General features: G+C 32.1%; 1 protein-coding gene and 1 long non-coding RNA gene across 5 annotated transcripts in view; both read left to right on the top strand.

Moving 5' to 3' along the window:
- The window catches only part of LOC142342653 (dual specificity calcium/calmodulin-dependent 3',5'-cyclic nucleotide phosphodiesterase 1A-like), a 339,291-nt gene that overhangs the window by 71,193 nt on the left and 252,931 nt on the right, over positions 1 to 15,167 (top strand). The window lies entirely within an intron of this gene.
- LOC142342131 (uncharacterized) lies at positions 4,172 to 14,125 on the top strand. Its single transcript, XR_012759151.1, has 2 exons — positions 4,172 to 4,244; positions 13,763 to 14,125. It is a non-coding gene; the product is annotated as an uncharacterized LOC142342131 (long non-coding RNA).

Below are 15,167 nucleotides of genomic sequence, written 5' to 3'. Positions count from 1 at the left end.
ACTGAACTTGATTTAGAAGACCTAAGCCAAAAACCATTTTTAATAGTTCTTACGGAAAACTGGACTCTTTCAACGTATAAGTAATTGCGACCGAATTGGCGGTGGTGTAAGCTTTTTTGTTTGTCAGACAAGTTGAAAATATTAAACACGATCATGAGCAGTATTCGAAATGTTCTAATTTTAAGTGTAAAAATTGCTAACAGACGAGAGACTTTTTATTTATCACAAATGCTATGAATCGTCATATTATCCAGTTGACAAAATTTTAAACTTCCTATTGGGTCACATAAGGTCCTTAAATGTAGAAAAACAAAAAACACATAATTTGAGGGTGTTTTAATATAAATGTTTTAAAAATAATAGAACTGTTCTTATATTTTGGACTAAATTGAATCTTTGCGAACCCAGGAGGCCAGAAAAAGAAAAACATAAAATACGATGTCTTCTTCAAGCTCAGAGAAAAAAATCGCAACATTGAAAGTAGACTTCATTGATAACAAAACTGAAAGGCTACAAATAGAAATCAATGATTTGAAGGAGAAATTTGTTCCTACTATAATGATAAAAAAGACTAAAAACACAAAAAATGAAAACGTTAGGTTAAACCTAGGATTAGAAACTTTGCAGCAAAAAATGGAACATAACGTTGAAATATAAGGTAACTAAAACTGAAGAGTGAAAAAAGAAAAATAGGGAAATATGCAATAAACCTAAAGCTACATGTAACATAGCCAAAACAAACTTTTACGAACAAAAGATATGAAGTGAAACTAATAATAAGCCTATGTTCAAGCTTACCGAAAATATAAAAGATGGATTGATGTCTATTAAACTATGTCAACTTAGTCCAAATAATCTAAATGATAGTAAGGTAATGACGCTGCGCCATCAGAGACAAAAAAACACTTTTAAATATATGAAGCATGCCGAGAATACTGTTGTACTTTCTGAGATCCCTCCCACTGAAGTTCACAAAACAAAAAAGTACCTGAATAACAAACAATCTACTGATATGTTTGGGCTCAGTAATGTAATTTTGAAATCTGTAGATCCGGCTATCTGTGAGATCTTATGTGACGTTTTCTACAAATGTTTTGATTTCATGAATTGACTGGAAATACTAAAAACTGCTAAACTGATAACATTTCAAAACAAATGTTTCCAAATGGATACCAACAATTACAGACCAATATATTTTTTGCCGGCACTGGGCAAAATGTTTTACAAATTCATTTTCAAGCGCGTTATGTCATTTTTTAGAAAAATTGATTATCTAAGCCCTAATCAGTGCGGGTTCATAAGCAAACAGATCTTTATTGACACAATTGTTCAAATTGTAGAAACTACAAAAGAGATAAAATAAACAATAACGAAGCAACGTGTTTTGAATTTCTGGACCTCAGTAAAGTCTTTGATACTGTCGAAAATGAGATTTTACTAAAAAAACCGGAAATATCTGGAAATCCAGATCTATTTTTTGGTCTTTGGAAATCATACCTAAGGAAAAGAAAGCAGTTCGTTCCCATAAGAAGTTTTCAGTTTAAAAACAGGAGCCGGGAAACCCGGTGCTCCTCAGGGTCAGTACAGGGACAACTCTTTTTTTGCATTATGTTATTGATCTTCACTTGTGTGTGAAAAGAGCAATACAACACTGATACGTCAATATACTGCTCTCTAAAAGGGACACCAAATCATTGAGCAATATCTGCAAACAATCTGCAACTGGATGGAAGGGAATCAGCTGAATATAATCATGAGAAAAGTAAATTTTTAGAAATCAACTCAAAACAGCAAAAGCGTCAATAGAAACGGAGAACTTTTCAAAAAAAAAATACTGAAATGGTGAAATATTTCGATTGGTGTTTTATTGGACGAAAAACAAAAACTTTTTTGCCAATCATATCCAAGAAATGAAGAGAAAGTTGAAACGAGTAACAAACTGTTTTTAAAGATTCAAAAAGTCTTTCAGTCCTGAAATTTTGTGCTCTTGTACAAATCATATGTTCAACCAGTTCTGCGATAAGTAGTCTGAGTGTAAGGCACTGCAAATCTATCTAAACTTTAAAAAAGTATTTGGCCACAATATCATATATTAAGAGTTACTTTTTTTCGAGAGAGTGGTCTTCAAAAATTTGTAAGCGTTTCGAAGCTCAAAGACCACACAAAAAATTAAAACACAAAAAATCTTCACCTCTATGAACTAGTTAAGGTGCTTTCCAAGGTTTTTAGACACGATTCATCAAACTATTTTTTGAACAGTACGATAAACAAATTTGAATTATAAAATTTTTAAAATGGAGGGGCTGGAAAGACTGAGCTTAAACTCTTAGTGAAATCGACTACAAACAATAAAAAATCTTTGGTAACGAGAGTGCGAAAGGTACTCAAAGCTTTTGCAAAATTGGACTTCAAAATAATAAAAACTTTGTTTACGCTATCCGACACAATTTTTGCATTAATTTAGGGATAATTACATACAAAGTAACCAATTCCTTTTGAAACATTTCTGGTAGGGGTCAGTAAGTTAGGTCTTCAGGTTATGCTTCATTTTGTTCAATGTTTATGAAAAGAGACATCACTCGACGGGCTCCGACATATTTAAATGTATCTCATATGCGGATTGTACAAATGCATGGTACTTTTTATAAAGCATTGAAATTCAAATCTGATCTAATCTAGAAATATCTTCGATACCACAAAAGTCTCGACAATGGTCTGGACAAAGTCTCGACTTGTCTGCTCCGATGAATTTTGGTTTATTGATTCCAAAAATGTGCTATGATTGTATTTAAAAAATGCGTAAAAATTGGCATAGTTTATTCACATTTGTTATATAATTCCAGTAATTCGTAGAAGTCAAAATTCAACAGCTTCGGCACATATTTTTTATTAATTTTAAACATTTCTTAAAAAGTCTGAAAAGAAATTTTGGAAAATTTCCTAATAGAGCCGCGGAAAAAATTATTCAGAGCAGTATTCTTACAAAATAGTCTGTTGAGTGTTTAAACTTGTTACATTTATGAACATTTCCAAAACTGAACCGCATGAATCGATAATTTAAGCTTCATCAATTTCAATAGTTCATCACACCTTAATTTTTAACAAAACGGTTCACTCAAATTGTCTTCTTCTACTGCACGCCAAGGGAGGACGTAGTGAAAGCAAATTTTTCCTTATATTGATACGAAGAAAACGGTTACATTACAAAATACCCAATGCCAATATACCCAATGTGCCAAAATACCTGAAGCCATTAAACCCAAATTATTTCCTTTGATTTTTTCGTTCAATAATCCGATTACAAATTAGCACTCGGTATTACATGCATGTTTTCTCATTATTAAGCTGATAATTTAATCATTTTTTTTTTGGTTCTGATAGTTTCATATCAAGTCCCATGGGCCACTGAGGCACGGCAAAGGCCGGCGAGGCAGGGCCAAATGCACTAGCTAAACAATCGTTCTGGTAGCTTCAACATTAGGATAAAATATTGGGCATATTTTGGGTATCTTGTCACAATGGGTTTTTGGCATTGGGTACTTTGTACTGACTGATAGTTCAAGTCGGGTCTGACACAGAGAATTTTTCTTCATTTTTGTTTTTTCAAAAGCGTGTAAAAAAACTTTGTCACCTCTATGAAAAGTTTGCCAGGCTGATTTGTTCAGAGGATTTGGATATAATGATGGGTTGGTTGTTCATTCCCTTTACAATTTGATATAGGTCTTTTTCACCTTGTTTAAAACTTTCTCAGTAATTCATTTATTGGTACTTGTATCGCATCAACTATTTGAAGCTTATCCGTTATAAATACTTAAAGTACTTGATCGGATGAAAAATCATTTAAGTGAATTTTTTATTTAGATAAACTATTTCAAAGAGCTCTTTAAAAAAGTGTCCGTAACACAGATCTGAGCCATAGAGTTGTTTTGGTCAAGCAACGTTTAAACGATTTGCAGAAGCATTTTGCTAAATTGATGTGCTTTGTAATTCTGAAACGAAACATACTGTTAGAGGTCGAAGTAGAAGAAAGAGTTTTTTGACCTAATCAGAGAATCAGGTCACAGAGAACAGATCAAGAGTTTCAAACATTAAAGAACAGATAATTCGCGGGTTACGAATAAAGGCTACAAAGCGAACCCCTTTCCCGGAGAAATTACAAAAGTGGTTTTTTAGAGCAATGTAAGCTGTGGGGATCATTAACTATAGATGGTGTGTTCAACCCATACCCACTAGCTGGATGCCGGGTAAGACTCTTCTTCAAAAACATTTGGAAACCCCAAACAAGTGTCTTCAGAGGTCTTCATTCTGCGTGATGATATTTTGTTTTCATACGGCTGTGTGACTGCATTAAAAATGGAGTATGCAGTCTGATAAGAGATATCATTGGCCGTTTACAATTGACGAATATTATTATAACCTGCGTCGAGGTTTTAGCGGTATAAACGTAGGATTTACTGTGAATACGTAAACTTTCGTAAGACTTGCTGAATTTAAAGTCAATAGTTGAATAGAAAATTGACCGCATTTCTCATCTTTTTTTAACGGTACATTTAATTGCTTCTTATTGCTGTTCATGAAGGCGTTAGAACGTTTCTTTTTCCCATCGAAATTCTATTTGTGTTTACTCTATTGATGTGTTTTAGCTGATTCTTCAGTTGCACATAACATTCCATCTTATAATAGTTTGCCTTGTAATATCATAAAAAACAAAATCGAGAGCTTCCTTGAAAAAAGAAGCGAAAGAATATTTTTTTAAGAGAAATTAAAGGACCCAAAAGTAATTGATATGCAAGATGTCATTGAAAGCATTCGATATTAGTAACTGTTTACTTCGTATATCTTCACGCAATATATAAAAATTGTGCAAAAAAATAGCTAACTATTTTAATGTTTTGCTTAAAATTTAACTTATGATATATTCTTAACTGTACATTGCATCGTAACGATTTGCATTTTATTCTCATGTGTATTAGACGAAACTTACAATGTTATATAGCATTAATTGATGACAGTAAATTATCTCGTCAAATAGACTTAAAGAATCATTAACGCAAAGCTGGGCTAATAAAAACAAATCTACAAAATCATTGAACTTCTCAGATTTTATTCATAATTACACTTGAGGAAAAAATTACAGACAGACAGAACAATTCGAGTACTATCGTAAAAGCTAGCGGATGTTGCGCCAATTTAGCGAGAAATACCATCAAAGCGCCATTTTGTGAAAAAAAGGGACCGCTTTAGTACACTCGATTACGTTGTTTCGAAAGTTTTTTTAAAAACAGCTTTAAAAAACAAAGGTACCTTAAGTTTTCATTTTTGTGATGCATTTCGTTTTCTAACTACAATCTAAGCGTTTTACGAATATATTTATGCAAAATATGGACAAAATTTCAAAACACGCAATATAATCTATACCATAACGCAACATATTACAAAGAGTATACGAGTACTTACTTTTTTCAATTACTTCTATCAGCTTCTACTCAAACCTTAGAAGAAACGTAAGATAAAATAGTTCTTTAATTTTTGTTCTTAAATTTTTCTCTTTTCTGAGAAGGAAGAACTGAAATTACCAGGACATGAATGACCTCTTATTAAACCATTGTCATAAATAGGTCTATTGGAAATTATTTATTGGAGTTGTTGGAGTTTTTTTAAAGAAGAACATAATTGTCTCTATCAACCAGAAACTACAGTTGAATAAAATGTTTTTATGGCAAACTCAACAGAACGCCAATTTTGCCGGAACAAAAGAAAAATTTAAGCATTTTGACACCAGATAAAAACGACCTGTAAGCATGCCGCGGCATTCTCAGTAAATTTATTTTAAGGACCTGCTAAATTTTTAATAATAACAAGGCGGCTCGGTAATGTGCGATTGCACATAAGGTTCCGACCCCGCTCATCCACAATTTTGGCATAATTGTCCACCAAATGAGGAACAGATGGAAAAACACAAAAAATTCAAGTATTTTTCAAAAAAAAACTGGTGTATGAACGAAAAGATATCCTCCAAACCAAATAACTCAAGTGAATAAAAAATGATGCGTTAGATTGTTGAAATATGCCGATATTAAGAAAGTGAGCGAAGACGAAGGCAAAATCAGACAACAACAACAAACATTAATTATATCAAAAAATTTATGTCCGTTTTAAAAAACAAAACTTAATAGCAAAGTCAAAATAGCGTCAGATAAAACTGAATATAAACAAAAAAACTTGTAATTCACCAGCACAAAATGCTTATTGACCAGTTCATAATAAAACTTGGTAACAATTAGACAAAAAAGAACAAAATTTAAAGTTAGAAATATTGCTGAAGTTTTTTTTAAAAAAACAATTAATTTCAAAGTAATGAAAACCATTAGGAATCAACTAAAAAATCCCATAGGTTTACAATTACCAATGCTTCTATAGAAGGGAATTAAGAACTCTTGGTATTCAATTTTTCATGCAGTAACAAAAAGAACAATAAATAGACAACAAACTAAAAATCAATTAAAACTTGCCGGAAAATGATTTGGAAGCCGTAAAGCCTTACTTTGGCCCCCAAAATGTGTTCAATTGCGCCTTCGTCGAACACCAATAATGTAATATGTGGCCGCTCGTTAATGAAAATAAGCAACAATTAGACAAAAAAGAAAAAAAATGCAAAATTATGTAACACTTAATTTTTTTTTTGAAAAAAATTTATTTCCAAAGACATAAAAAACATTAATTACAAAATGAAAAATTTGAATAGGTCCGTCCATTCTTCCAAAGGAAGGCCTTGAAACCTGCAATTATCCGGAATATGTCTTACGTCTACAAAAAGAACGTCAAATATGACAAAAATCAAAAATTAATTGACTTTTTTTGTGAAAAACCCGTGTCGAAGCCAGTAAAGTCATAACGCATTCTTTAAAAACATTAGATTTTGTGACACCAATCCCTTTTGACATTTTTGCTTGACAAAAATAATGTCAATTTTAACCTTTAATTAACGAGACCAGGTAACAAACAGACCATAAATGGAACAAAACTGCGAAGTTGAAATGTTTTATTTTTCATTTTGAAAAACAATTGTTATTAAAGTCGTGAAAGCCATTTTCTATCTTCTAATATCAGTACATCGGCTCATCTACTCCTCCAGGAAAAGCCAATCAAGACGGGTCATTGTACGGGACATTGAATACGACTAAAAAGACAAAGTAAAAACGACAGTTATAGACAAAATTAAAAAATTCAATTAAATTCTTCGAAAAAGTACTGTCGAAGCGGTAAAGAACCTCAATCTATATCGTTAAGGACTTAAAAATTATCAATTGTGCGTTATATTGAACGCGAAAAATGTGATATATGAATTGACAATCACGTGATAGTTTGACAAAACTAGAAAAGATGAAAAATGGAAAAATATCTAATAATTAAAGAAAAAAATTTGAAATCTAGTAGTATCAAAGCCAGAACACCATAACTTAAGGCGCAAAACCGCAATAAAGACTAAAATTCAATTCAGCAGAAAGAAGGAGCACTCTTTGATTGCTGACACTAAGCTACAAGTTGACCAAATTAAGAGAAAAATGGAGGCAAAGTTCAATTAGCAATTTTTTATTTAAAAATCAAGTATTTTAAAATTCAAACCGACCATAAGCTTTCAAGCAATGAACTAGATAAATTAATTTCAAGCTAATTAGCAAGCCAACAGGATCTATCACTAGTGAGCTTTGATTTGAAATGTTCTGTTATTTATTTAATATAAAAAAGATCGAATTTTTTTTTATAAAAACAAACTGACAATTCGGATTATTTTTGGATTGTAACGGTCCAACATTGGTACAGAACTAGTCCAGCTAATGCTGATTGTTCATTAGTAATTTTTAATTTTTAGAATTTTGTTGATAAAGATATGTTGTTAGTTAAAAAATCAAAAATAAACGCTGCGTTTTTGATAATCAACGAATAAAGTTAGCAAAAAACGGCAAATCTTCAATTACAGAGCACTCTCAACGCAAGCTGAGGTAGAAATAGTCCCCTTTTTAAGTGTAAATAGATTGTGTTATTGGTGTGTGGTTGTGTACTTTGTGCAAATTTAATCAAAGTGGACTAAAGAAACTTATTTCGTGCTGTTTTTGAAGAAAAAATCCGAATTTTGTGAAATATTTTGCCGGAATTTGTGACCAAAAAAATTCAATGAAAATAGCCAACAAAATATTTTGTCTTTAAACGTAAAATCAACAATATTTTGTTGAAAAATTTTATTAATTTTTATCAAAATTGGCGAAATTTTAGTAAAAAATTCCGAAAAAAGGTGAATGAAATCAACGGAATTCACTATATTTTCTCGAAATTTTAAACCTCGATATCTCCCTGTCAAAAACGGAAGTCAAAAAAATCTTTTTAATTCCATATGCTGCGCTGGACAAGCTTTCTAATGATACCAGTCTCAACTCTCTACGATGAATATATCGATCGGCCAAATATGACTGAACAAAAAAATACCCATTTGAGTATATAGTTCCTCCCCCCTCAAGAGGGATCGGAACAAAAAATTATCACTCAAAATTTTCACACAAAGTGGCTGCTCTTGACTGCTCATTGAAAAATTCATGCGTTTTGCCAGATGGAGTTTCATTGAAAACGTGGTTTCCTTAAGAAATAGATCTTTGTGTTAATTGTAATCCATTTTCCGTTCATTGTTTCCACAAACGAAACCATTCCAAAAAAGTCTGAAAGTATGTTCAGGAGGAAACTCAAAATTAATTGAGGGCCAGGCATAAAAATCATATTTAGTATATGTTACTTACATTAAAAACCATGTTACCGTTATCAATTAAGTATAGCTATTAGACGGTTTTGCTTCAAAAATTCGTCATTTTCTTTACAATGTCAACTGATAGGTCAATTGTATTCTGCGTCATTGAACAATTTCCAATTAGGTCTTTCTTGAGGTAATAAAAACTGTATAATTTTTCAAATAAAATTGTACAACTCACTTTGTTATATAAATTTTACGAAGAAAACAGCTGTATGGAGAAAGTCAATTTTTCTCAGTAAAGTTATCTTTGTATAACTTTGTTAATGGCAGATGTTTATATCGATTGTTAAAAATTTTGAGAATGAATAAAAAAATCTTCAAGGATTGACTTCATGGGTAAGCGACAAAAGATGGTCTCTTTTTTAATTTTACGTTAATTTTCCTCCATAGAATCATTGAAGTAAAATGAGCTAACAAAAATATTACCTATTCATTGAACTTCTCAGATTTTGTTCATAACTAATCTTGGGAAAACAATTAACACTCAAATAACCTGTCAAAATGGGTCACTTCTTCCAAACTATAGATTGGTCTAATCATGGAAGACCAGACAGACAGAACAATTCAAGTACTATCATAAAAGCCAGCTGATGTTGCGCCAATTTTTTGAGAAATACCATCAAAGCGCCATTTTGTGTAAAAATTACAACCGCTTTAGTACACTCGATTACGTTCTTTTAGAAATTTTTTAAAACATCTTTCAAAACTAAGGTACCGTAAGTTTTCATTTTTTGAGATGCATTTGGATTTATGAATATATTTGTGCAAAATATATTTGGAAACACACAAAATAATCTATACCATAATGCAAAATATCACAAAAAGTATACGAGTACATACTTTTTTCTTTTACTTACCTAACAGCTTCTACTTAAATCGCAGGAAGAAAAGTGAGATAATAAATTTCATTATTTTTTTCTGAATTTTTTCTCTTTTTTGAGAAAGAAGGACTGAAATTACCAGGACATGGATGACCTCCTATTAAACCATTGTCATAAATAAGTCCATTGGAAATTATTTATGAATTGTTGGAGTTTTTTAAAGAAAAACTTAAGTGTCTCCATCAACCAGAAACTGCAGTTGAATAAAATTTTTTTATAGCAAATTCACAAAAACGCGAATTTTGCTGGAAAAACAGAAAAATTTAAGCATTTCGAAACCAGCTAAAAAAACCTGTAATCATGCCGCAGTATTATCAGTAAATTTATTTTGAAGGTCCTGCTAATTTTTTTAATAAAAAAATTTCAATTAAAATTTTCACACAAAGTGGCTGCTCCTAACTGCTCATTGAAAAATTCTTGCACTTTACCAGATGGAGTTTCATTGAAAACGTGGTTTCCTTAAGAAATAGATCTTTGTGTTAATTGTAATCAATTTCTTGTTCATTGTTTCTACAAACGAAAGCATTCCAAAATTCTGAAATTATGTTCAGGAGGAAACTCAAAATTAATTGAGAGCCAGGCATAAAATTCATATTTAGTATATGTTACTTACTTTAAAAACCATGTTACCGTTATCAATTAAGGATAGTTATTAGAAAGGTTTTTAGTTCAAAATTTTGTCATTTTCTTTACAAAAGATAATAAAGTATTAAGCTCTAATTTTATTAAGAAACAGTTAGAAAAATTGCAACATTTTCTGGTTCATAGCAAAAAAATTAAAATTGATTTACAAGAAAATTGAGTTAGCTTTTGAAGTTCATTATCGAGTGTTAATTGTCAACTGATAGGTCAATTGTATTCTGCGTCATTGAACAATTTCCAATTAGTTCTTTCTTGAGGTAATAAAAACTTTATTATTATTCAAACAAAATTGTACAACTCACCCTGTTATATAAACTTTACGAAGCAAACAGCTGTATCGAGACAGTTAATTTTTCTCTGCAAAAATCAAAACTTTGCTAATGGCAGATGTTTATCGATTGTTATAAATTTTGAGAAATTTAAAATCTTCTTCACTTCCAATTTGTCGCTTCGAAATTTAAAAGAAAACCTAATTTCTGACCGATGAACTTTGGTTCCTAACATCAAGTGTGACACAAAAAAAAATCCTAGCGATACAACACAAGTCAAAATTTATCGTTTTTAAGGATTGGTTTCATGACAAAAGGTGGTCTCTCTATTAATTTTGTCACTTTTTTCTTCATAAAAGTCCGGATTTGATTTTTCAACATTGATAAACACGCACACGACTCTGTTTGTCGCATTTTTTAGTGGATTACTTCATACAATTCAGAAAACTGCATTTTTAAAATAATTTGACCAAAAGGGTAGGTGCAAATCGGCTATCCGTCCTCATATCACGTAATTATCAATTAGTGATATAAAGAATTTTTATGCGATTTTTATCAATCGGGTTCAATTTAAATTCTCTTCAGTTGACAATTGTTAACGGATTAATATTTAGAAAGGATACGGCAGGCATGTCAAACGGAGTGGTTAATTGTGAATAGCACTGAAAAAAATTGTGGAAGTTAATTACAATAACACTGGACAACAGTTGCATAGAGCGTGCAAAGCATTGAAAAAAATGTCACTAATTTGCACAATAGTTCAAAAAAGCCGTTACAGATAATAAAGACTTATTAGTTCAACTTTGAGTAAGACTGAACTTTTTACATTTTTTTTCTCGTGGTCACCTTTGTTAACACACGCTCACAACGCTTTTTTTAAAAAAAATATGATAGTGAATGTTACCCAAATTTTTACCCGAAGTACACCCCAAATATACGCTTTGCTGGGTAAAATAGGTAAAATTCTTTGATCTATAAACTTAATCCTATGCTCAAAACAAAAAAAAGGTTAAAAATGGGCTAATGTTAAACAAAGTTTAAACATTTGAAAAATCAAATTTTGAAAATGCAGAACTTCAGATATCATGTTATTCTCTACTTCATTAAATTACGTGAAGCTCAAAAACAAGAGATCTAGAAAAGCTAATTGTTTTTGTTCAATGCATTTATGGTTCATTTTTTGACCTTCTTTGGGCGTTCAGGAACTTTATGATAACCCATTTCCTGGGACACTATTTTCCGGTCGGTATCTCTTGTTGACAAGAGCAAAATTTGTTGCGCCCAAAAATTTTTGCAATTCTTAACCTATCTTCGAAAATATTTTTCATTGGTCTAGGAAAAACAATCATTTTTTAAAAAATTCATTTTCCACCGAATTTAATGGCTGAAATAGCTCGAGCCTCAGATTGAAGAGAAAAAAATACAATACTTGGCAATTAGTTGTTATTGTAAGACGATGCCGTATCAGCCAAGAACGTGTAATAAAAATCAAAAACAACCAGAAAAATAACATGCAAAGAGTATAACTTAGTTAATTATTTAACACCACAAGTTTCTCAAATTATTTATTGTTGGGCAACAGAAAAGGTCTTAAGGGGTGCAACTATTTATCTTAATCAAACGTTGGATTACTGAATCAGTTTGGTTTTGGTTGAGAAGGTTAGAAATTTTATCTCGATTATTTACATTCAAGATTTGATTCAGTAAAAATCAAACTTAAACACAAACGTTCTTTTCGTTCTACTCGAGACAAAATTTCTGTGCCTAACCTTTCCAATATTTACTCCAATTAAACTAACTAGCCGCATGAAGTTCTCTAAAAATATTTTCCGCTAGTGCGTCGAGGTTTGCTGCTGCTTCGATAAGGCAGCAAAAATCTTTTTACGAATAGCTGAGGAGTATAGGCATTCTACATTTTTGGTTAATAAAGGTGATATAGTGAAATACATCTTTGAATAATTTTTCTAGGAAATTCTTTAAAAAACGACCCCTTGCATAAATGCTATCAGATATCTACTTTGGGAATGGGATTTTTGTGAGAAAAAATGAGCTCTCAGCCTCTAGTTTCCAAGTTATCGCAATTTTTCAAAATTTTTGAATTTTTCCCAAAATTGCTTCTGAAAAACTTAGGAAAATTTTTTAAACCGAAAAATTTTGGAGGCCTAATTTATTTTGGAGGCCTCCAGTAGGTTTAACGAGCTTTGATCATTAATTAGGCTGCTGTTAATTTTTGACGAATGTAGCAAAAATATTTTTTAAGTTTTCTTTTCCATTTCTTCATTCTTCGATGTTTTTGTTATCATAGATACTTCTTTGTTGAAATAGTCCTACTGCCTAGTTTACAGAGTCTCTAAGGGCAGGGTGTGTGGGTTTAAATACCCCGTTGCCTGTCCACTTTGATCATGTTTGTACGAGTCAATATTTACGTTTATTTTTTGTACTTGCTGTTACTTATTTGGTACTTGATCAAAGAAATAAATTCTTTTTCTTTCTTACAATTTTTTACGACTCGGAGAATATTTGTATTCTACAGGGTTTTATGACTTGAAGAGGAGTATCGGTATTCTACACGTTCTTACGAATCAAACAGGAGTATCGGAATTCCACAAATTTTTTTCTCAGCTAAAGCAAGTTTGATCTTGACTTGAAATTTTGCTTCCTCCTATTCGAACTTTTAGCCCCATTTTTTGAATGTTGCCTTCTGTCTGTTTTCGAACATTAGATTTTAACAGTACCTTTGTTTGTAATCAATCTATATATAGTAAAAAACTGCTGATAATATTCCAGATGACAAGTTCATTTCGAGAATTTCTCATCCCATGCAAGTCCCCATCTATCTAATCTGCCCCCACGGTTGTTTCTAACTAAAAATTGTTTGTTATAACTATATATTGTGTTGTTTGTATTTTTTGGATAATTTTTTTTAGACAGGTAGGGTTAATTGAAAATTTTTTTTACAGCACGACTCTTCGAGCCGTTTCTGGTACTCTACCGGATGTTTTTTTAACCGAAGCAGGTTTGTTCAATACTTGTCCAGGATTTCTAGAAAGTGTAGTAAAAATTTTCTCTTTACTGTAATTTAATAGGCCGTAAATTTATGTGGAACGCACACTACCGATTCTACTTGTGATGGTTTACCGTTGCTTTGTTTACACCGCGCTTTGTTTTAGGCAAACCGTGGTCTGAGTGAGGGCCGGGATAACATCACTCACAAATGTGGATACACTCATAGATGTCCAATATACGGTCTTCACAACAAGGAACCCGGCTACTTCTCATACTGCTGTCGCACGGATGGATGCAACAAGATAGTTCAGAGAGTGGAGAACTTAAGCGAATCCCTTCTAGAATATCTATACAGGGTGATATTCGGGTAGATCTGTTTAAAGCTCGACTTCGCATTTCGATCAATTGCCGAAGACCTTGACGAGCTTAAGCTTTGATGGTGATTTCTTATATCGTATTTCAAAAATGAAATAATTCACAACTCTGATTTAAATGCAACGTTGCTTAAAATTCTAAATTACTGCGTATTCTTGGTTTCATTCATAATTTGTGGGAGAGAAGATCTAAATATACGTTGACAGCTAGAGTACTTCAAAAGACAATATCTACCCAACCTAGGCTAAGCTTAAATACGCAAGTCGTGCGAATACGGATTTTTTTTCTGTTTTTGCACCCACCCCCAACTTAGGGGAGCTTTGTAACGGTGGGGGGGGGGGGGGGGGTGCATAACGTTCTGGGGAACACAAACGGAAATATCCAAAAATACATCTAACCAAGAATACTACTAGCATAGGCCGATATTGCCTTCTCAAATTAGCTTAGCTCAGAACCCATCCTTAAAAATTAGTAAAAACTCCATTAATTTATCAGTCGCAAAAATAAAAATCTTTTCAATATCCTTGACAAGCTTCAAATGAGTCTTATTGGCAAGTGATATATTGGAAAGTCTTATTATATGCGGCAAGTGATATAATAATGCGTGCATTAATGATGTTAAGATGTACCAGATATATCAGCTGATATTAACCAATATATAAAACATAAACCGACTAACATCGGACGAATCGCTCCTGAAGGACTGCCAACGCAAAGAATTTAGAAGGGGGCATAGGTTAGAAACTTTAATGACGCAAAAACTGTTGAATAGGGTGAGGTTAGGACCCGCATCCTCCCTGATAAGAGTCACGGACATTAAGCACTTAACTACACGTGGTATGAACGTTTGTCTCTCACGATCGGTTTTTTTATAGCAACAGACTTAATTTGAGTTAGCGGAATTGAAATCACTCACAAAAAATGAAGAGTCAAGCGTGAAAAAGTTAAAGAAACTATAAAATTGCAAAACAGGCACACGCGCTTACAATAATTATCTAAAATTTCGTTCAATTAGAAAGTTATAGGATTACACTTCCATGTTTTATGATGGCGTCAAGGAAAAGATCGAATCGCAGAGCTTTCAATAGAGGAAGCCATCAAACCAAGTTTGTTGAAAAAAATTGAAAACGAAGGAAGTAATGATAAAACTTTTCTGGTCAGCCGGTACTCTTAAGTTACTTTATTTTTAAAATA

Source organism: Convolutriloba macropyga, chromosome 7 (assembly GCF_964194025.1).
Source record: "Convolutriloba macropyga chromosome 7, txConMacr16.3, whole genome shotgun sequence".
In the NCBI taxonomy this organism is placed as follows: Eukaryota; Metazoa; Xenacoelomorpha; order Acoela; family Convolutidae; genus Convolutriloba; species Convolutriloba macropyga.
The sequence above is the reverse complement of the archived record's forward strand: the minus strand, read 5'-3'. Positions and strand labels throughout refer to the sequence as shown.